The 22186-nt window shown below is 51.6% G+C and overlaps 1 long non-coding RNA gene across 1 annotated transcript; it reads left to right on the plus strand.

The window, feature by feature from the left end:
• The first annotated feature begins 37 nt into the window (after positions 1 to 37).
• Positions 38 to 21592, plus strand: LOC141746855 (uncharacterized). Its single transcript, XR_012588513.1, has 5 exons — positions 38 to 234; positions 961 to 1226; positions 1570 to 1833; positions 9560 to 9648; positions 10971 to 21592. It is a non-coding gene; the product is annotated as an uncharacterized LOC141746855 (long non-coding RNA).
• Positions 21593 to 22186: the final 594 nt, after the last annotated feature.

Genomic DNA, 22186 nt, shown 5'->3' on the forward strand with positions numbered 1-22186 from the left:
GCTTAGTTGCATCCCTGAATGTGCACATCTTTAAAGGTGGTGTCAAGAAGCTCCCAGTAAGACCAGGCAGCTTTGGTGAAGCCCGGTCCCAAGTGGTTGGACCTAAAGGACTTCAAGCAAAATTCATGTCCGTCAGGGTGCCCTTTGGACTGACCTTACCGACAGCCAGGCCAAAGACCAGCTGAGGGCTGAGGACAAAGCTGCTTTGTGGCTGGTCACCATGCTTTCCCCAAGGTCAGTGCCCCAGGACCCATTTCCCCATTGCATCGTTACAGGCTCCGTGTAGGGTGTGCCCTTGGATTGTGACTAGTCCCTGGTCTAGTGTGGATGATGCCTCTCATTCCTCATGTGAAGCACCGGTGCTCTGAGGTAGAAGAGCTGCTGCCAGGGTGGAGGACAAGCCCAGGGTTGTGGAAAGAGTGGGCACGTGTGGTACAGGGGAGAAGTAACGCCAGTGCCATACAACAGTGTGAGCAGCCTGGGCAAGGCTGCCAGCAAGCGATGCAGGATGTTTTGTCCCTGGAGCCACTTCCCTGGCATGACACTTCCTGCAGGGTTTGATATCGTGCTGTGTCCTAGCAGGAGTTGCCCAGGAAGGGTCAGGCAGTCCCTGCCAACAGCCCGTGTCCTGCCTCAGATGTACCCCCTGCCAGGCAGGGCTGGGATGATGGGGTGCAGGTCACAGGCTCCATCCTTTCTCCACAGTGGGTGCACATGCCCAGCTGGTCCTGCCCATAGAGCACCAGTCATCTGACTGGCTCCGCTCTGCAGAAAAACCTTCTACTGGTGCTAGAGGCAGAGTTTCTCCAGTAATATACATTTATTAAAACTTCTGACTCTGCTTATATGTCCACTTCCCTGTGTATTCAGGGATCGTCTCAGTGTTTATGCTCCCTGCTTTCCTTCCATTGATTTATGGGTTTATTGTAATCTCTCCATTGTGTTGCTTCCCCCCTGCAGGCAGCATGGGGCAGGCAGCAGTCCTGGGTGTTTTTTCCTTCCACCCTGTGTGTTGACTGGTCCATCCTTCAGCCATTTGCAGCAATTTCTGTGAGGAAGGACCATGACGGTGGCACACTTCAGCTGCAGACCACTGCCCATGGTATCAAATATCGGTGAAGCTGTGTTTTTCCCAGCAAGGATGCTCTTGAAGGCAGTGAAGTTTCCCCAGGAGTGATGGGGTCTGCTGCGAAGGATGGAATGCTTTTCACCTGTTCAGGAGATAGGTAGGTCTCTCAGCTGTGCCTCTCAAATAAGAGCACACCACTCCTTTCTTGGGCCTAGAGACTTGTTTGCAGCCTCTTATCAAAGCTGCACAAATGTTTGGTTTCTCAACAGCCTTTTGAGAGAGAAAGAAGGTATTTATTGCGTCTCTCCTTGGTTTCTTATCCTTGGACTGTGGGGTTTGTGGCCTATGTGGACAACATGCCTGAAGTTCTGGTGGGAGGGTGCAGCTGCCAGGAACATGTCTGTGAGTCCCTGACAGGGGAGAGGGGCGAGTGTCTGGCTCAACAGCAATCTGGAAACCCCTTCTTGAGGGCTGTTTTTCTCATCTGCTCTTTCCTACAGCTTTGTGCAATGCTTCTCCTGCAGCTTCTGCCTGTCTCCCAGTGGAGATGCCTTCACACCTTCGTCCCACAGCAGCTGCAGCTCCATCCAGTCCCGAAGCACTGCACTGTAGCCAGCAATGGAGGCTGCAGCCAGCCATAAAGCTCATCCCTGTGGTTGAAAAGGGGAGTTTTGAGCACCCAGTGTACCAAAGATGCGTGAGCACCTGCTTGTGCTGGGCGAGAAGGAAGGAATGCTGGGAGTCGCCTTCCCACAAGCACAGAGGTAAGCGGAGACATCTGGAGGCATCTCAAAACCTCTAGAAACATGGCCCTAAGTCCCCTGTCATCAGGCTGGTACCTAATTGGGAAGGACCTTTTGAGCATGCAGGGAGGCTAATATTCATGCATAGCTTTCCCTGCTGGTTGCTGAGACCCCACTGGGCTGGATGGCCATCGTGTACCAGCTCCGTGAGTCTTATTGTCACTATCCCACTGCCTTGGCTCTCTTCTATAGAATAAGGTGTATCACAGAATCACAAGGGGTTGGAAGAGACCTCTGGAGATCATCTAGTCCAACGCCCTGCCAGAGCAGGGTCACCCAGAGCAGGTGGCACAGGAACGCATCCAGGCGGGTTTGGAATGTCTCCAGAGACGGAGACTCCACCACCTCTCTGGGCAGCCTGTGCCAGGGCTCTGCTACCCTCAAAGGAAAGAAGTTCCTCCTCATGTTGAGATGGAACTTCCTATGTTCAAGTCTGTGCCCGTTACCCATATCTCTTCCTGAACAAGAGCCACTGTAAGGACAGAGCTGTACTGGAAGCATGTGCATTGGGTGTTTTCCACATCAGGTTTTTTCCTGGGGAACTTATGAATATCAGAGGAATTTTTGTTTGTTTTTCCCCTGGAAGCACACAGTTCTGCTCTCCCCTTTCCGAGCACAGCACTATATCAGTACTCAGTGTATTCGTGAGGCCAACCTCAGCAGCCTTTCCAGCAGTAGCATAGTTTTGTTCTATTTGGGGAAATTCTCTGACAAAGGAGTGTCAATGGCAGTGTTGATTTAAGGGGGAGTCCATAGCTTCTGCATGAGTGAGAGTTTCTGGGCACTGAGAAACCAGAGAGCAAGTCTGCAGGATTAGAGCACAGAAAGGAGAAAATGGCTTAGTCTCCACTTCAAGGTCTAAGATGGCTGCTGAGTGATGAGTTGTTTGAAAATCCCAGGCCCAGCAAATGCTAAGCCTGTTGCCAAAAACATGGCCTCAGCAGAGGATGCAGAGGAGAGCATCTTCTCTACAGCAAGACGATGGGCTTAGGAAGAGCCTTGCAGGCTACCTGACAGGCTTACCTCCTGACTTACTGCTGGTGAGCAAGAGCATCTTCACTTGTTTCTGGCATGTCTTGTGTCTGCGGCCTGTAACAGCCTCAGGTGAGCTCAGGTTAAACTCCTCACTTTGAACCACAGGAATTCCAGTTAGTCCTTAGTAAAGGCAAGAATCTTTCAAAGGAAGAGATTCAAAGAAGTAAGCCTCAGCCTGGGAGCGAGACCAGGAACCTCCTGGCTGCTTTAGGACCTCTGTTTGTCACTGGCTTCATTCCCCTTCCCAATTTGTGAGAAAGCCCGTGGAGAAGACCTCCCCGAAGAGCAGGACGAGGAGTGACTTATGATCAGATTTGCCCACAAACTATAAAGCAGCCAAGGATTCCACCCTCCCCACAGGAACGTAAGCTGTTTGAGTAGCACTCGCGTCTGAAACAAAGTTGTGGCAGGAGGTTAGGAAGCAGCAGGCTGAGTTTGGTGTAGGTTTGTAACCCTGTTTGCTTTTAACCTAGCTTAAAACCCAAGCATCCACGGAGTACTCAGTTGTGCTGGTGCCTCTAGAATATTTAGATTTATTTATTTATTTATGTATAGTTTTAGCCTCGCCAGACCCTTAGTTCAGTCACTTCTAGGAAGAAATTTGGGAAAACTGTGTTTTGCCCTGTTTCTGTGATCTCCCCATGCCTCAGCCCTTCCCATGCAGGCTGGGCTACACCCCTGGCAGCCGTCCGGTCTCTGCTGCTCCTGCAAGAAATAGGAGGCCAAAACAGATGAGATGAAGGTGAGGATCCTCCGGTAAGCCTATGGCTGTGTCTAGGACTGCGTGGAAATAGCTTCTGGAGCTTCATTCACTTTGATATATTCTTGGATGTGCAGTGTGTGGATTTTTTACCTTCTTGAATTTCGCCCGGAGCCTTGCGTTTGTCCAAACAGGAAAGCCTTCCCTGAAATCCAGACATGACCACACAAGACAGCCAACGTTTGTCTCGCTTGTGGTACAGGTCTCCTCAGGAAAAGAGCCCGGCCACCTCAGAAAGTGCAGGGGACACTGGGGAGACAGATGCCAAAACCTCTCCTCCTCCAATTCAGCAATTCTTAAAGGCAGCTGCATCTCTGGAGGAGAAGCAGGAACAGCTGGAGCAAAAGAAGGGCCAAATGAGATGATGCCGTTAGGATTATTTCATCTCCCTGTTGAACGGGAGCCCAGAGCAGTCCCTTTGTCAGTGAAATCCTCCTGTGTGGGGCTGTTACACCACTGCAGGGCAGGGGCCACAAATACATGGAAGTCCTGGAGAGTTTCACACTCTGGCTGGGACAAGATGTCCCAGAGAAATGGCCATGGGGGCATTTTTCAGCTCCTGAGCTATCTGTCATGGGGCACGCTGGAAGAAGCAGTGTTGAGGGGCTATAAAACTAGGGTGTATTTGACACACCCCCCACCCCCCGACCCCCCCCCCCCAAAAAAAAATCAGTAAAGGGTAGATGGTACGCCAGGATAGCTTGTTTAGAAGGTTAGCTAAACAGTGTCTTACGTGAATAACACCATTTCCCTTCCCTGCAAAAAAAGCTTTCCACGTCCAAACCAAAACCTGCTGTTTTGTTGGTTTTTTTGTTGGTTTGGTTTTTGTTGTTTTTCCCAAATGAAAGCCGCAATGCATGTCTGCCTCTTTAAGGAGGGGGATGTGCTGATTTTGGCTGGCGTAGTTTTCTTCATAGTAGCTAGTATGGGGCTATGTTTTGGATTTGTACTGGAAACGGTGTCGATAATGCAGGGATGTTTTAGTTATTGCTGAGCTTACACTGAGTCAAGGCCTTTTCTGCTCCTCACCCCACCCCACCAGTGAGTGGGCTGGGAGTGCACGAGAAGTTGGGAGGGGACAAGGCTGGGACAGCAGACCAAAGGGATGTCCCATGCCATATGATGTCATGCTCAGCCTATAAGGCTGAGGGAATAAGAAGGGAGGGGAGGACGTTTGGAGTGATGGCATTTGTCTTCCCAAGTAACCCTTATGTGTGGTGGAGCCCTGCTTTCCTTGGGGATGGCTGAACACTTCTCTTCCCCATCCCACCATGGCAGGAGTGACCAGCTGCGTGGTGCTTAGTTGCCAGCTGGGGTTAAACCACAACATGGTTTTGGCATAGATGTGATAACAGAGTGTGTCTCACCCTCTCCCCCTCTTTTCTAGAGGGCTCATTCTCACTAGATGCTACCTCTAGTGCTCTTTGCATCTTTGTTGGGCCTATCTGCAGTATGCAAGTGCCTGTAAAGGGCTTGAAAGACGAAAGCATTAGAGGTAATTATTAATGTTAGTGAGAACAGCTACGGAGGGGGACCCAACTTAGGTTGCATTATAAGGACACTCTGAAACCACCCACCTCTGCAAAGTAACCTCTTGCTCTGCTTCATCTTCATCCTCCTGTGTACCAATTACTTGACTCATCCCATTTCATGTTTTCCTTTCTTCTCCCTGGAATTTGGATGAAGTGCCCCTTTCTGTGGTCATCATATGCCTCCTCTGTGCCTTCCTCCTACCTTGTCATGTGTAAAGAAAAAGCTGGGGTGGGGGGGAATAATTCTTTTAATCCCTTGTGAGCCCTCTAATGCCACTCATTGTCCTCTGATGCAAAAGCCACACGAAGTGCTAGTGCAGATGCATTGCTCAGCTCTGATGGCTGGAAACAGTTGTTAAATGTTCTCGGTTGGGTGCACGCAGCAAGGAAAAAGACCTTCGTCTCTTCTCTCCTAAGGTCTGGGAAGCTTCCCAGCTTCCCTGACACAAAAGCCTCCCCTTTACAGGTTTCAGCATCTGGTGCTGTTGACCCCACTGATCACAGGAGGGTCAGACAGAGGGGTCCTGCCAAGGATGCTCCTTCTCCCTGCCATGCAGAGGGTGCCTTGCAGTGCTTCCCATGTCATCTTGCCAGAGTCCTTGCAGCAGACTCTGGCTGTCAGTCCCTGTAGAGCAATCTTACTTCACTTTTTGGAGGTGGTATGTCCTACCAGATGGTTACTGGCCTGCAGTGGTGACCTGCTAAGCGACACTTGTCCTTAGCACCCTCAGCATGACCCACAGGTGGCAGAAAGCCTCTACAAAAGCCAGGAGCCGTGTGAGAAGCCCATCTCTGCTTAAACAGCAGGATGGACCTTGGCCAGGACGGATGCTGAGTGTGGTTCCTCTGCTGGCTGATGCCAAGCTGCCTTCAGGAAGTTCACCTTGACTATCAAAAGTCAGATCTCACAGGTATGCTGTGTTTTTTCAGGTGGGCAATCCCTAGTGCATCCCATGTTCAAACACCACTTCACAAAACAGTCATTTCTGCTGTCCTTTGAAGCCAGGGATGCTTCTCTGCTGCAGCCTTCCTGCGTGTGCACAGGGGTGGCTGTTTAAAAGTTTCTCCCACCATCGTCCCTACATGCCCTGTCCATGGGGGAGTTGGGGAGTGCTCAGCAAACACACTGACTTCCAGCATGCAGCAAGCCCTGCACTCAGATGGTCTGCAGCCAAGAAACCTCATCCCTCATCTAGGGATTGAAACTAATGCATGATCCGTTTCGTTTCTGGCAGCAGAGGGGAAAAAGAGAGCCTCCAAAATCTGTAAATCAGCCATCTCTCAAATTGTGTGGGATTAAGGAAAAGGCACAGAATAAAAATAATTTCCATTGGGGAAAGCATATCATTTCATTTGGCCAGGAAAATAACGCATTGTCTTCATGTGTGTCTTCCAGAGACTTAAAAAGAATTGTATGAGGACTCAGAAGATGCAACTATGAGCTTGGTTTCTTTGGGGGCAAAGCAGGTGGAAGAAACTTTCCACCTCCCCCATGTCCTGGAGGTCCCCTTCGTATGTAGTTGTGTTGGTAACTCCTTGTTCCCCCTCACCATAGACCCCCAAAATGAACATACAGAATGAAACACTGGAATAGGCCAGATACCAAAATCCAGCAAGCAGGAGTTTTAAAACCAGATCCCACCCAATGTGGGATGCTATACAGGGGACCAGAATGTCTTAATCCAGCTTTGCTACCAAAAAATATTCCCATGCCCCAAACTTGGTGTCAGCCAGCAATTGGTGGTGTTTGACAGTGAGTCCACAGTGACAACCCTGGTGAGGGGCAGAAGCTGAACGCAGTGCTCCATGTGCCAAGGGCTGGCTTTGCTGTCAACCCCTTGTGTTCTGGACGCCCTGGGGAGGCCGACACTGGCTGGAGGTCATGCTGTGCCCCAGCTCCAGCTGGCTGGTGGGATCTCCATCCAGCATGGCAGCTGGGACCTCTGTGTGGTGTGGTCAGCGAGACCTCTATCCAGCACGGTTGGTGGGACCTCTGTGCTGCATGGTTGTGGGGCACACATAAAGCCCAGACCCCCGTACCCCCGTGCTGGAAAAAAGGACGATGAGAACAGCAAGGTGAGGCAAGACTCCCCAAGAGCCTTTGATGTGCTCACATTAGCTGGTAGGCCCAGGTTGTGCCATATTGCTGCAGATTCTGATCTCGCCCTGCTAATTTAAGACAGAAACTAGAACTTTTTATCCTCCTCCCCCGCCAAAATATGAAGCAAAAATCAACAGCAGGCCCTCTTCTATCAGCTGTGATCTCATCAGCATCCATGAGGAAGGGGGACACCAGTGGGGCTGGGTGGTAGATGAGATGGATGGGTGCCACTTTGCAGCCTGTGCGTACCGAGGCAGCTAATAAAAGCAGCAGGCCTTGGCAGCGTTGGCTGTATTTTAAAGAGACCATCTGCTCCCACCATCCAGCAGACCAGCCACTCTGGCAGAGCGTGGCCAGCCATAAAATGGGAGCTGGCAGGGACTGCCCCAACAGAACCGCATCTGCCAGGCAGCCCCCCAAAAACTGCTGTGCAGTGAGGGCACTGCCCTGAAGGTATCCTTTATTTATTCACCAGAGCCACTTGATGTGAATTTCTTTGGTGCCTTCACTCAATTGTCACATGGAAATCAGGTCTATTAAGCAGCTTTGGGCTGCAGACATTATGGCACTAACCATTACTGCGAACTTTCATCTAATTGTTATTATGATACCTCCCACTTCTGCCGTAAACAAGATTGGAGGCTTTTTCTGGGTCTCTTGTTGGAGCAGGGCGGGTGTGAATGGCTGCTCCTCTCCTGCCTAGGACACCCTCCTGGAACAGCAATAGCTCGGGGTGATGATGGGTGGCTGCAGCTTCCTCATGGGTGGTGGCAGGAGCAGAGACTGTGAGCAGCTGAGCAAGGAGAGATGCTGCTTCTTGAGCTGGGGGGCTTTGCAGATGGATGCTGCAAAGTCTTGGCCAGCGGTGTGGCTCGTTCGTCCCAGAGGATGGCTCAGCAGCAAAAGGGGTCTGAGCCCCTCTCCCCACCAGCCTGCATGCACAGATAAGCGTTCCTGACGCTCCCCCAGGATGTTTCTCACCGTGTTTTGCATTGAAATAGGGAATGGATTGGTTTGACTTTTTTGAGTTGTCTCAAAACTTGATGGCAAATTTCTGTGAGTTCTGGAATGAGTGGTAGTGAGCGTCCTGCCTCTCTGGGGACCCTCTGTCCATGTTGCTTATGGGAGGGGGCTCTCCATGTGCTTGTGCTAGCTCCCAGACACCCCAAATCCCCCAAGTCAAGCCCTGCTGCCTGGGAACTGCCATGGACCATGGTGGAGGTGCTCTGCCTGCTCCAGGCCATCTGTAGTCAGTCATGCCACTGCTTCTGCTTGAGGTTTTTCCCCTTCTAACTCCATTCACACCCCTTCCAACTCCACTCACTTCCCTTCCATCTCCATTCATATCCCTTCCTCACTTTTTCTTCCCATAGGTGGTGCAGAAAACAGCCCACCCTTCAAAGAGCAGCAGTAATTCACCGGCACCACATGGCAGGTGTCGTCCCAGCTGCAAGCAGGGGCCGGCCAGCTCCAGTCTGGAGATCTTTGGCCAAAGAGCAAGATGTGCATCTCCAGCATGGGCCCTGCAGTGCCCTGATGCTCCCCCGCACCCTGGAAATGACACGCCCACGTGTGCCCTCTCTCACCCGCTGTCACCTGCATCTTCTTGGTGTGCAACAACTCTGTCCCTGATGGCACACCTGGTCCACCACTGTTAGCCCTGATGATTTTTTACTGTAAGATGCCGAAACTCTGTCACCTTGTTTGAAGAGCTGGGGACGGGGCTGGGGGGGAGGGAGGAGGAGCGTGAAAGTCTAGCCATCCAGTGGATGCTGCAATGAGATAGTGCTAACTTGAGCTGTCATTGTTCATTTAAACTAATTAAATTACCAAACCCAAGGAATTTTGAAAGGGTCTTGAGGACTCCTGCCCTCCCTCCTCCCAAGCACGGGTGCAGAGGGGCAGGTAGCCCTGCAACTGTCAGCCACAGGCTTTCTTGCAGCCTCTTCTGGAGCTGCTGATGGCGTCTCATGTCAGGAGCAGAAGATGCAAGGCCAGTCTAATCCACTCTGGCAGTTCCCTTGTCTCTAAGCATCATTTCCCCCCTCTTCTAGAAAACAAGCATGTTTAGCATTACATGGTTTCGGCATCTGAGTTGCCTGATGGCTTTAAAAGGGAGTAAACATTCATCCTGCTGACACGGCAATAAAACCGGTGCATCTGGAAGAGAGGAGTCAGCAGCAGATGTGCCCCTGCAAACTGCTTGCCGTGATGAATGCTCTTCCCAGATACTGCTAATCCCTTTTCTCTTGCTCCTAGGCCTCCTTAATTGTGCTCCCTGTGATTAAATAACTCTTTGAAGACATCACTAGAAGTTATTTCTTCCACGTGGGAATGCCGCTTGTCAGGTTCGTAGCCTTTGGCTCTAGGCGTAGGGAGCTCGTTTGGCAAGGGAGATGGGGAGAGCAGTGTCTGGGGTGCTCTAGTGTCCCCAAAGTGCTCAGGGAGAAGCCTCCACCAGAAGGTCAGGGCCACCCAGCTGCCCAGGAGAGACGGTGGGCTTGGTGGGGATGCGACCAGATGCTCCATGTGAACCCAGGGATGATGAATTTCCAGGCAGCTGCTGCTTCCCTGGGGGTGCTTCCTCTCCCAGCTATCCAGGAAGGACAAAGTGCATGGGTTTGTGGAGGAGAGTGGTGCTATGGCTGGGGCGATGTGTTAAATCAGGCCATTCTTTTTTGGGCAGAGGGGAAGTGGGTGCTGGTTTCCAGCCTCGGCAGGCTTCCTCACGGAGGTGGTACCCAAAGCCTGTTTTTTTGAAGGATGCTGAAGCCTCAGTCTGCAGGAGGGACACAAAAGCCCAACAGGGCTGCAAGAGTGTCCAAGAGACTTTGCCAGAATGCAGGTCAGGAGGGAACGTATGTTACAGGTGCCTACACCAAGGAGAAATACCAGACGCAGGTGTTTTCTGCAGGATGGGACCTAACGTGGCAGGGAGCCAGCAGCGGTGGTGCTCCATCCTCTGCATGCCATGCTCACAAATGCTCCTGGGGCAGGCCCATGACCTGTGCCAGCCCACCCTAAGCCCACCCAACTGCCCACCCTGAAGCTTGCACCCGGCTTCCCTGGGGCGGAGGAGGCAGGTCCCTGTAGATAGAGGCAAGTGATTGCCTGAATATTCATGTATCGGCAGGCAAGCTACAGCAGGCCCTTGTTACAAACTGCTACCCAAACTGCTTACATCTATAAATGAGGGAAATAAATAAACAGATGCTTGTTAATTGACTTAATTACCCACCAGCAAACAGGAGACCGGGAGCACATCAATAAAAAATGTTTTAAAAAGCAACTCATAGTCATTCTTTTCCATATGCAAACCACGCCGGTCTCTTCTATCTACAATAGACTCCCCAAAGACAAGAAGTGGATTTTCATTACACGGGAAGGAGGGATCAAAGTCTGCAAATTAGGGCTGTGGCCCAACGTGAGGCCCAAATTTATGCCCTCTTCCCAAATCCTAAGCTCTTTGAAACCCAGGCTGGGCCAGGATTTAACATATAGCCATGCCAGGAGTTACTGCAAACAACCCTCCTTGAGCAAGAGAAACCCAGCAGCTGAGGTAATCCTTCTTTTTTTCCAGTGAGGAGCAGGCATGAAGGAGAAGGAGGCAGGGCTGAGGAACTCTTAAAGATTTTTTTATTGATTTTTTTCTTTTTTTTTTTTTTTTCAGAAGATGCTTGAGGGAAGGGAAACAGAATTGTCGTCCCCTTCACTGCCATGTGGCTGTGTCCAACCTGAGAGCGCAGGATAACTCTGATGTGCCCCTGATGGGGTTGATGCTTGATGAGAATACCCACAGCCGAGCTCTGAACCAGCAGACTGGAATGGATAAATAAGAACTACTGCCGAAGCTTGTGGCCAGACCCCTGGATCTTCTGTCCCGGAGTTGGCGCAGAGGGTCCTGTGCAGACCCTGGTGCAACACTGCTGAACCTGGGAGCGGGGACCTGCCCCACACCCCTGAATGGAGAGCTCTGTCCCCATCCTCCAGCTTTCTGCATGCCCCTTCCTGGCAGCCCTTAACCTCTCATGGGGAATTTCTGACGGAGTCCACCTGAATGAAACCCAGACCACAATGTGGTCTGTTGACCAGAGCTGCGAAAGCTGTCCGCGAAGGCTGTCCTCTCCCGTGACCTCGATCACGACGCCAGAAAAAACTCCAGCCCTGCAGAAATGGACACGCTAAGCTCCAAAGTCTGCAAAAACTTGAGTTTTAAACTATTTTTTTTTCCACTTTCTAGAACCGATTCCCCCTGTATGGGTGCTGCCAGCTCAGCAACGCACAAAGGAATCGCTGCTGCAAACTGCCTTGTGCACACACCCCGAGGCCCGCCAGCCAAGACAGGTACCTGCCCTTTCCCAGCCTCCTTTCCCAGCGTGTTTGCTCTGTTCCTGGTCTGGCAGGGAGGCTGTGTGGAAAAACCAGTGTGGGTTCCCTCGGGACTGCTTGCAATCAGCCTCCAGTGCCGTTACCTGTGTATCACGCAGCCCCATAATTTAATGAGTGCCCCCAGGGCAGGCAGGTTATGAAAGAAGCCCCATTAGCGTGCCCCTTGCTGCCTCCCTGACGTCAATGTGACGCAGTGCGACCAGGGGAGAACACAGACCAAGGTACAAAATGCTGGGGAGTGCAGGGCTTTTGGGTGCAACCAGAACAATAAAAGAATGAAGGGGTGGAGCAAGTGGCAATAAGAGATGAACGGAGATTGTCTTATCACCCAGAGCTGGCAGCTGGAGTCGATTTCCCCTCCCGAGTGCAGACTCTGCAGGTGTGGATGATGTTCTCCCATTGCTCGGCTCCTGCAGATCCTGCCCTCGCCATGGGCACCAGGGTGGCAGCAGCAGAGAGGGGGCTGGGCAGAGGACAGCGGGCAGGTGCCATGCCAGATCTTGAGCTTGCCTCACTCAGATGTCATGGCATGTGGATTTTAAACCATGTCGTGGGTTTAAAATGGAACAATGTCATGCCAGGATGCCCAGGAGCTTTAATTTTACACCTAGGTTTTGAACAGGCTTTAACAATATTGGTTGGAGAATAACTTCGGTAAAGAGCCAGAGCATCTGCATCCATGGGAAGCTGCTCATGCAGCTGCATCTGTCCTGTGAACTCAGGGAAAGAAACTTGATCCGCACAATCTCTGCGACAGCAACCGAGTAGCAGGTACACTAGAGATTGCTCTGCTTGAACTGTAGCATGGCAGACTGCACCATGCATTTCGTGCTGCGGAAAATTGCATGTTCACCCAAAACTCTGCCATATTTGCTGGGCCACCTCCATCAATTTTGTCGGAAAGAAAGGAGTGAGCAAGAGCACTTGGGCTCCTCTGCTTGCAGGGCAGACCCTGCAGCGGGGACCCATGCAGGCTGAAAGAGCAGAAGGCTCTTTCAAAATGCACATGAACCCAAGTCTTACTTCTGAATCTTTAAAGTCTTAGTTCTGTACTTTTTAACACAGTCTCCTGGGGTTCTTTTTTTTTGTTTGTTTTGTTTTTTTTTTTTTTCTTGGAGCTCACAGCAATTGCTGAATGCAGGTGACACTGGGGACATGGGCTAGAAGCAATCCTTTCACTGTCCTGACCAACCTGACTTTGGCTGGACATTGCCAGCGCTCAGCTGGGTGACTCTTGGGAAGCCCCTAGGGTCACAGACATGAGCTGGAGGTTGTGACCAGACACCCAGTGAGCACCAGGTGGTGGAGATGGAGAGAATGGGAGCCAGTAAGGGGAGAGGGAGAGGCAGCCTTGCAAAGCACGGTGGCAGTGTAAGGCAGCTGGAATGTTCTTGTTGCTTGTGTTTGGGAATATCAGGTCCATGTGTCTGGAGCGAGTCAGACACAGTGATGGCATCTTGCCCTTTTGCTCCGTCTATCCCTCAGTGTCCCACTGAACCAGGTGTTGTTGGACACAAGCAATGTTCCCTCTAAAGATGAGGGCACATTGCAGCACCACTCCTGACACTGCTCTGCAGCATCAAGGGAAGGATGCAGTTTCAAAACACAGGACTTCGAGCCTTGAGCCCATGGAAGATAAGCAGCAGCTCCATAAGCTCTCCACACCCTGCCAGGTATGAGGCCACCCTGCCATCTGGCACTGCTCCTGGTTCAGTGCCTGGGAAATAGATAAGAGGCTCAACATGGGAGCAGGACCATTGCACATTCCTCCTTTCTGGGAGCGCTGAAGGAACCCATCAAAGAATGGTGGGAGAGGAATGGAGCACACCGAGGTGGTCATGGTGGGACCAGGCTTGCAGTGCTTGGCTGGTCTGTCCCACCCTGTTGGGAGGGAGAGCATTTGAGGCTCTCCAAAGGAGCGGGGTGCCAGGCAGTCTCCCTGGCAGCTTGCAGGCTGCCCTGCCAGCCTTGCACGACCAGTTTCCAAGCCTACCGTGTCTTTCAGCAAGACGTGCAGTTTCACCACCTGCTCATTCAGGCCTCTGGCTGCCACGTTACCTATTTGTCGACGCACTTGTTTGGCTTTCTGAAATGTGCCCGTCCAGCTCTTTTGGCATCCAACATGCTGCTGCCTGCCTCGTGCACTCTCCAGATTTAGGTTCCTCCTTGGAAGGCATCCACATCACCAGCTATTTTTGGAACAGAGGCATCTATTGTCTTGTGCCGTTCCCCACTGGGTTCAACTCACAGCTCCCCAGGGCCCCCTTCTCCCAGTATCCTTTCCCATCCCTTGGTGTGACTTCTGCATGCCCCAGAGCATCTCCACTATGTAGCGCTGATAGAGCCCCATGAGGCAGGGCAGAGCCCTTCCCACCATTTTGTGGATGCCCTGAGCCTGCAACTGCCCCGTGAGCTGTCAAGGGGGTCCAGGAGCAGGGTGGAGCGGAGGTGTGTGGGGTTTCCACCTCCAGTGGTGGGTTTCTGCAGTCTGGCATGATCCTGCCATGAGGCCCTGCCAAGAAGACAGCAAGCCAATCTGCACCATGGGATGTCTAGTGGAGGATCAGGTCCCCTGTCTCTCCAGGCTGAAGTCAGGTATGGACCTGAGTGGCAAGGTCTCCAAACAGGATGGGTGGGAGCTGGATTTTGGGGTGAGCCCCTGAATTAGGCAATATATAGAGAGAGATTGTGGGCAGGCTTGATGCTCTTGTAGATTGTGTGTTGGACACACAGTCCTTGTGCTGTCCTTCTCCCTTGCCACAACCTTCACAGCTGGGATGAATTTTGCAGCCATGGTGCCCATAGCAAGAAAGCTGAGCTGCTGCTTCCCCAGCTCAGGACATCTGAGACACCTTTAACCAAAAGTTACACCTCTCTGATTTCGTCTGCGATGTTGTGTTCCCTTTGCTGCCAATTTTTTTGTGCCTCTTCCAGAAAGCTAGTCAACAATTTCCAACTGTGTCAGTTTGGAGAAGATAGAAGGGGGGTGGGGTGGGAAGGAGAGATGGGACGGAGCTATTTTAGTCTAAGTCCATCTGTGTTGATAATTCTCCATCCAGCCCCAATCATTACCGAAGCAGGATTTGCGGGGTGGCCTGACCAAGAAAATACCTTGCATGCTTTGCAACCACTGCGGTCTCTGCATGCCCGTGCATCTCTGCTTGCATCGTGGTGGGTCAGCTCGTGCTTCAGCAGAGCCACCAGTGGAGCTGCAAATGCAGACACCGCTCCACAGAAAGGGGAACAAGCAGCACCAGCAGCTCCTTCCCACCGCACATTCCTCTCCCTGCAGTCAGCTCCACATCTCAGGAACAGCGATTTCGGCAGTGATGGCCGCTCAGCATGTTAGAAAAGTTTCATGCAATCTGTTTACTTTTGGACATATGCTGTGTTCATGCTGCCTGGAGTCTTGCCGCCTCTAACAACTTTGGGTGTAATTTTCTCCATTTTGGTGCCTGAGGCACTGGTCGACACCTGTGGAAATAGGCCTCCAAGGGGGTGCAAAATGCCTTTGCTCCTCTGCTGTAACTCCTTTACTGCCACTACAAAAAATGGCACATGTTGCCCCTGAGGCATGGGTCCTACAAGGGAAATCAGAGGAGGGAGACAGGAGGAGACAGGACCACGCTGCACTCCATCACCGTGAGAAGCTTGAGGGAGCCTGAGGTAGCTGTATCGGTGTGCGTCTGCATGCATGCATGTATGTGGAGATCTATACTGGTAGATATGTATGTTTTAAACCGAAAGAGGGTAGATTTAGATTAGATATTAGGAAGAAATTTTTCACTATGAGGGTGGTGAGACACTGGAACAGGTTGCCCAGAGACGCTGTGGATGCCCCATCCCTGGAGGGGTTCAAGGCCAGGCTGGATGGGGCTTTGAACAACCTGGTCTGGTGGGAGGTGTCCCTGCTCAGGGCAGGGGGCTGGAACTAGATGATCTTTAAGGTCCCTTCTAACTCAAACCATTCTGTGATTCTATATATATGTCTCTCAGAGACTGAATAGTGCTGCCAAGGATGAAATCTCTAACCTCAGTCTTGGGGATGCCGAGCATGCCAGCTTTGCTGTGCCTGGAAGTCACCCGGGTGGATGGGAAGTGTGCATTTAATGCGTAGCATCTCTTCCTGCAGAAGAAGAGCTCAGCATCCTGGTTTAGTTTTCCCATTTTCCTCACTTTCTGAGTGCTGTTCCAGAATAATGCTCCGAGGGGAGTGCTCGAAGCCCCCAGCTGTGTGCCATGGTATCCTGCTGTACGCACCCAGCTCACCAGCTTTGCTGCAACACAGTTTGCACCAAAAGAAACAATTAGAAAAAAAATAATAATTAAAAAAGAGCCCTGTTTTGGGTCGAGGATAATCAGTTTTTTTTTTCAGCATGAGTGAAGCCGGTGGAACAGTGCCCTTCCAGCACCGTTTCTGATCTCAGGTGAGGAGTTTGGGCCGTGATGTACTCTGTGAGGCAGGTAAAGCTGCCTCCCACAGCGCTGGCTTTTCAATGTAGATATTAGAGTATATTTGCAATGTAAATTAATAAGTGCCATCTGCTTACCTCTGATGTTATGAGAATGTTGTCTTGTGACTGGCTACAAACAAGACAACATTGAAGAGGTAACACCTGCTGGTACATATTACCGCAATTTATTTTCAAACATTAGAAGATTATTTTGGATGGGAGAAATAGGTATAATCTCCTCTTACTATGTATTAAGTGCTAATGAGAGGCACGTGTGCGGATTGCCAGATGACATCTTCGAGGAATAAGCAGTAAGGATGGAGCAACCTGCATCCACACGCAAAGGGACCTCAAGAAGGAGTCCCTACCTCTGCAGCTTGTCTGTGGCTTGGCCCCTGACCGACGGAGAGTTAAGGGGATGTTTAGCTGGTGAAAAGTTGCTGCTTGTCAAATGTAATGCTCGCTGCAGGAATATATTGATTTCAGGCAAAAGGGCTCTAGAGGTAAAAAAGAGAAACATTTGTCAAAACGCCCCATTTTAGCCGTTGGGGATGGAAGGGTCTGAATTTTCATTTCAAAATCACAGCCTACTTTTGAAATGGAAATTATCCTAATGCTGAGGATGAACTCTTTCCAGTTTTAGCAAAATAAAATATTTCATTTGACCCCAGATACACTTTTCCCCAGTTTTCCCAGAATAGGAATAAAATCTAAAGAAATGGATAGTACATAAAAAACTGGGATCCTTGCAGGCTACCAGCTCTCATTTCCACTCAGACGTTCCCGAGCTGACACCCAGCCTCCAGCCATACCTCTTTATTTTTCTCATCCCCTTATTTTCCTGTGGATTGGCAGCACCGCAGGGCAGGGACTCACAAGCCTGGGCTTTAATATCTGACAGCACGCGGGTTATGAATTCCAGTGTGGCTATATAGGTATTTATGTAGGTAATTGTTATGTTGGTGACTAGCTTTTATTTTATGCTGCCTGAAGCATCTGGCGGTGAAGGGGCGGGAGCGTGGTGCCACTGTGTCCACTCGGCAAAAGCTCTGTTGTTAGAGGGATGGCAACTGGACCTGTCTTACTAGGGAGTAGGCAATGCCGATTTTCCTGATTTTTCTGCAGCCTGCATTGAGCTGAGTGTGCAGGATGGGGGCTTCCTCCAGCCCAGAGCAAGGATGCTTTGGGGGTAGACCTCTTGCCCAAAACTGTGGAGATGGAGGAGCTCCTGATGAGCTTGAGCAGGGGAAAGGAGAAGCCAGGTGGGATTTTACAGAGGAGAAAGCTTTTCTAGCAAAGGGGCAAGGTGAGAAAAGGAGGAACTGGCTGCAGAAGGGCAGGGGACTCTGCTGGGCAGGTCTCGGGCTGCCAGAGCAAACCGGAGATGCAAAACGGAAATATTCATGATGCTAGCCAAAGAAAGGAATGAATGGGTTTGGCGATACTCCACAGAGCTGGGGGACACATCAGCTCCTGCCAGGAGGCCAAGGCAGGGATAAGTGCCTTGTCCTAAGGAGTAAGAGTTATGATCTCTATGTAAGAGGTTCATTATGACCCTGATGAGAAGGGGTTTGGAGCCTGGAGCAGTCTCCAGGCCCATCCTTGGCGAGGACAGGGGAGCCTGAGCAAGCACAAGCAACCTCAGAAATATTTCTCCTGGGACAAGTTATTTTTGAGAGGCTCATTATCAACATTGTGAAGCAAACCTGGCAGCTCCCTTTCCTCTGCTGCCGACCTGCAGGGAGCAGTTTTAACAAGGTGCACCCAGGGGTGCAATGCACGGCCAGGCCCTTCTTACCCTGGGTGCAGGGTGGACCACAGCTGTCCCTCGCTCGGTAGCGGGACAAAACCAGCGGACTGAGGTACCAGCAGTGCAGGTAAGTTGTGTGGAAGCATTTTCCTGCATTGCGTGTAACTGAACCGCTGGAGTCCCAGCTGTGTGGGGGTGGCGGCTCAGAAGCATTAACTGGAGCAGACCTCTCATGGAAGACAATTGCACGAGTCATTTAAGCTAGAGGAGTAAAGAATTGCTTTCTGTTACTGGAGGGCCAGATTTTAATGCTTATTCTTCATTTTAAGAAAGATTTTTACAATGAAAAGGCACCGATGGAATTTTTACCCCATCTGACTGACTTCTGTGTCATTTTAAGCACAGGGGCAATGGTAGGCTGGCATGGGGATACCCTTCAGTGTGGGTAGGTACTGTTGCTTTCACCAAGATTTTGGGTCAAAGCAGGGAAGGCTGGGGTCTGGAGCATCACCAGGGTGCTCACGGTTGCCATCTTGGCTGTGTTTGAAGCACCTTTGTCTCCTGGACATCTTTCACTGCTGCCGCGTCCCACCCATGGCCCGTGCTGGAGAAGGTGGGGAATGTCAGGGCCGAATTCGTTAGATAAAGCTTTTCCCACATTTTTCCACTGTGCTTCTTCCTCAGTTTGAAACTCCCAGTCCTTTAAATTATCCTGGTGATGTTCAGCTGCCTCTTTGCCCCTTGGCCGCTCTCCATCCCTCCCAATTCCCTCCCCAAAATCTGGGGTGATGCATTCAAGCCTTAATGAAATGTGTGACTCAGGCCCACTGGCTGTTACGTGTGGCACCTGGCCCAGTGCAGAAATGCCACTGCGGGTGTTTGCACTGGAAATCGGGGACCTAGGAGGGAGAGGGGTGTCGGTGTCAGCCGCGGGGCACTGCTGCCTCGTCACTGGCACAGCCCCGCGACATGGGACATTTTGAAATTGCTGCTGATGTGGGGGATGCTGAGGGGCAGGGAGGGATGCTGGGGGGCAGGGAGGGATGCTGGAGGCAGGGGGATGCTGGGGGGCAGGGAGGTCAGCATGGCGCATGGTGGTGGTGGTGATGGAGCAGCGGGTTGTCGGTGCTCCTCGTCCTCGGGGCTGGGCAGCTGCCAGAAAGGGGCTGACCACAGCTGGATTTCCTGGTAGAAATAACTCCACAGCATAAACTTTCATGGGAGGAAGGGCAGGGAGCAGCCGGGGTCTGTCTCATTCCCCTGCGCCACATCAGCAAACATATGCCCAGGCCAGCATGAATCAGCAGCGGCTGGGGGTAAGAGGCGGGGAACATCTCAGGTTGTCACTGGTAAAACCCAGGGGAAGTTTTTTGGGGCTGGAAGAAAAACAAATACTGGGCTAAACTAATTCACCGAGGACTTCTGGTCCTCTTGCTCACTGATCATTTGCGTAAGAGCAGCAAAAATGGTCAAAGGGGAAAGAAAGACGAGGTGACAAGCATGACTCTCCCGAGAGGAGTGGGGGAAGATGGCTTTGCCCCTGGCAGTGATGCTGTTTGACTTTGTGGCATTTCTTTTGTTTTCCCTCTCTGTCCCAGACACCCAGCAGGATGGGGCCGGGCTGCCTATGTGGCATTGGCATGAGCCCGTTTTCTTTGCCAGGGCACGGTAGGAGCTGCTTTCCCACAGCAGCCACGGGGCTGGTGGCCGCTGCCCCTCTTCCTGATGGGGGGTGGCTGCTGCAGCATCTCCCATACGCACAAGAGTGACTGCAAGCCACAGGGTGGGAAAAGAGGACCCGCACGTCCCAGGTTGCCGTTTCTACGTTTCCACCAAGACTTTTCCATTGGCCAATGCTGTGCTTCTCCTCCCTGTGATCTGCCATTGGTTGCAGTCACCAGCCAGAGGGTGCAGCCGGTGGGTTGCAGAGGATGCTCTCGGCCACCATCGGGTGAGGTTGCAACCATGCAGCCACCTTGCCAAGCAGGGAGATAGCAGGAGAGATGGGGAGGGACTCTCTATCAGGGAGTGTAATGATAGGTAATGGTTTCAAACTGAAAGAGGGGAGATTTAGATTAGATATTAGGAAGAAATTCTTTACTGTGAGGGTGGTGAGGCACTGGAACAGGTTGCCCAGGGAAGCTGTGGCTGCCCCATCCCTGGAGGGGTTCAAGGCCAGGCTGGATGGGGCTTTGAGCAGCCTGGTCTAGTGGGAGGTGTCCCTGCCCAGGGCAGGGGGTTGGAACTAGGTGATCTTTAAGGTCCCTTCCGATCCGAACCATTCTATGATTTTATGTCCACCCTGCTGAGAAGGCGGCACCACATGCTTACTGCGCTCACCAGCTCCTTCTCTACAGGATGTGGGTGGCAATGCTGTCTCTGTTCGGTGCTTCCCAGGTCATGTTAGCGGTTGATTCCTTCACCCTGCCAAAGCTTGCTTGTGTGGTGGCGCTGGGAGGGGAAGCCAGTAATTTTCCACTATCCCCGGCATCGGGAGGCACTGAGCAAGCACTGAAAACCTGGCAAGGCTCCATGGCGGGTTCACACCTATTGCTTTCGCAAGACGTGCGATGATAAAACCCCGAAAGGCAAAGAAAGGCCATTGCTCTGATTCACTTAGCATCCTGCAAGCTGTCTTGCTTTGTTCCCTCTCTTTTTTTTTTTCTTTTCTTTCCCTGTTTTGGGAGAGGGGCGGGGGGGTGTTTCATGTTCCCAGGCTATTTCAGGCAGTCGCAGCATTAGCGTCTCAGGTAGCATGACCCAGACACCCAGCTCCTGTCCCAGCACTTGCAGTGAGCCCAGGATCTGCATATTGGCTGTGACACTTCCTAATTGCTCAAGATGGATTGCTTAAGGAAAAGGCCTCCATATGGTCCACAGGATTTAATTTTTTTATTTCCCCCATCCCCCCCTCCTTGCTTCTACAACTGTTGCAGGAAAATATATTTTTCCCCCTGTTTGACATATACGTAATCTTCTTCTGATACACAAATGCCAGATGGCACAGCAAAAAGATAATAAACGTGTCTGCAGCCTCCGACAGTTAAGTCTGGGAACCTTGAAAATGGCTACAGAGGAGCTGGGAGTGGCTGGGCTAGGGTTTTTTGGGGGGCTTGTTGAAGATGGAGTGTGTCATCAAAGGTGGTCAGGGAAACCTGGAAATGCTCCGCATCTGCCCCACGCCTGAGCCCCGCTGGGCATCCCGGTCTGGGATCCGCACTGCGCTGCTTTCAGTGGTGAGCAAAACTGAGGAAACCCGAACAGTGGAGAAATGCTGTTCTCAAAACTATCTCTGGGAAGGGGCCCTGAAATGCAAGGAGCATCAGGGAAAGAAAACTCCAGAAACCCGACGGCAGAAAGCTCGTTGCAGCCAGTGGACATCTAATGGCTGGGTTTGGACTGACTTTGGATCTGGTATTTAAATCCCCTGGGAACGCTGCTGTGACCACAGTCCCGCCTGCTGCAAGGCGGTGAGCAAGGGTGAGCGAGGCGGTCTTTAATTTGGCTAGGAGCACTATCCTGTAACTGTATTACCATATGTAAATGTTGCTTAATGTTAATCTGCTAACATGCTTTCTCTAATTACGGGGATGAAAAATGACTGTCATCTTGCTTTGTGCTCTGAGATAACCTTGGAAACATGGTCTGTCACCACAGCAAGGAATTTCCTCCCGAAACCTTTGTTTAATAAACAGATACAAGAGCAATCAGGTTGCAAAGCACTTTCCTGGAAAAGGGCAGATTAATTTTTTTCTCTGCTGAAGCTGCAGGGGGGAAGGGAGGCCGCCTGTCTTCACGTGTTAAACCCCTTTTCACGCTTGGCGTGGTGCCTGGCTCATGGATGTGTTTTCCTGCCCGGGTGGCTGGTCCTCACTGGGGCCAACCTTGCTGCCGGCTCGCTGCAGAGGTGCTTTCACCAGCAAACACCTCTGGATGCTTGGATTTCTCCACGCTGGGCTTCACCTCTTCCCTACCGTCCATGGGGGATGCAGGCAGGGATCAGGCAGGACCTCCCTGCATGCGCCCCGTTACTTGTCCCCCTGCCGAAGCATCCCATCATTTCTTTCTTTTATCCCTAGCAGGCACCTTCCGGAGCTGCCTGCCCCCCCACCAGCCCTCATGCCATAGCTGAAGGCCTCCACAAACCCATTTTTTAAGAGAATGAATGGTTTCTGGCCTCGTCTCAGGACCAGCAGCACATGTCGCCTCTTGCATGCTGCTCCCTTGGGGCAAAGCACACCTGCAACGAGCTCGGCTCAGCATCATGCTGCCCGCATTGAGCACAGGTCAGAT

Source organism: Larus michahellis, chromosome 7 (genome assembly GCF_964199755.1).
Source record: "Larus michahellis chromosome 7, bLarMic1.1, whole genome shotgun sequence".
In the NCBI taxonomy this organism is placed as follows: domain Eukaryota; kingdom Metazoa; phylum Chordata; class Aves; order Charadriiformes; family Laridae; genus Larus; species Larus michahellis.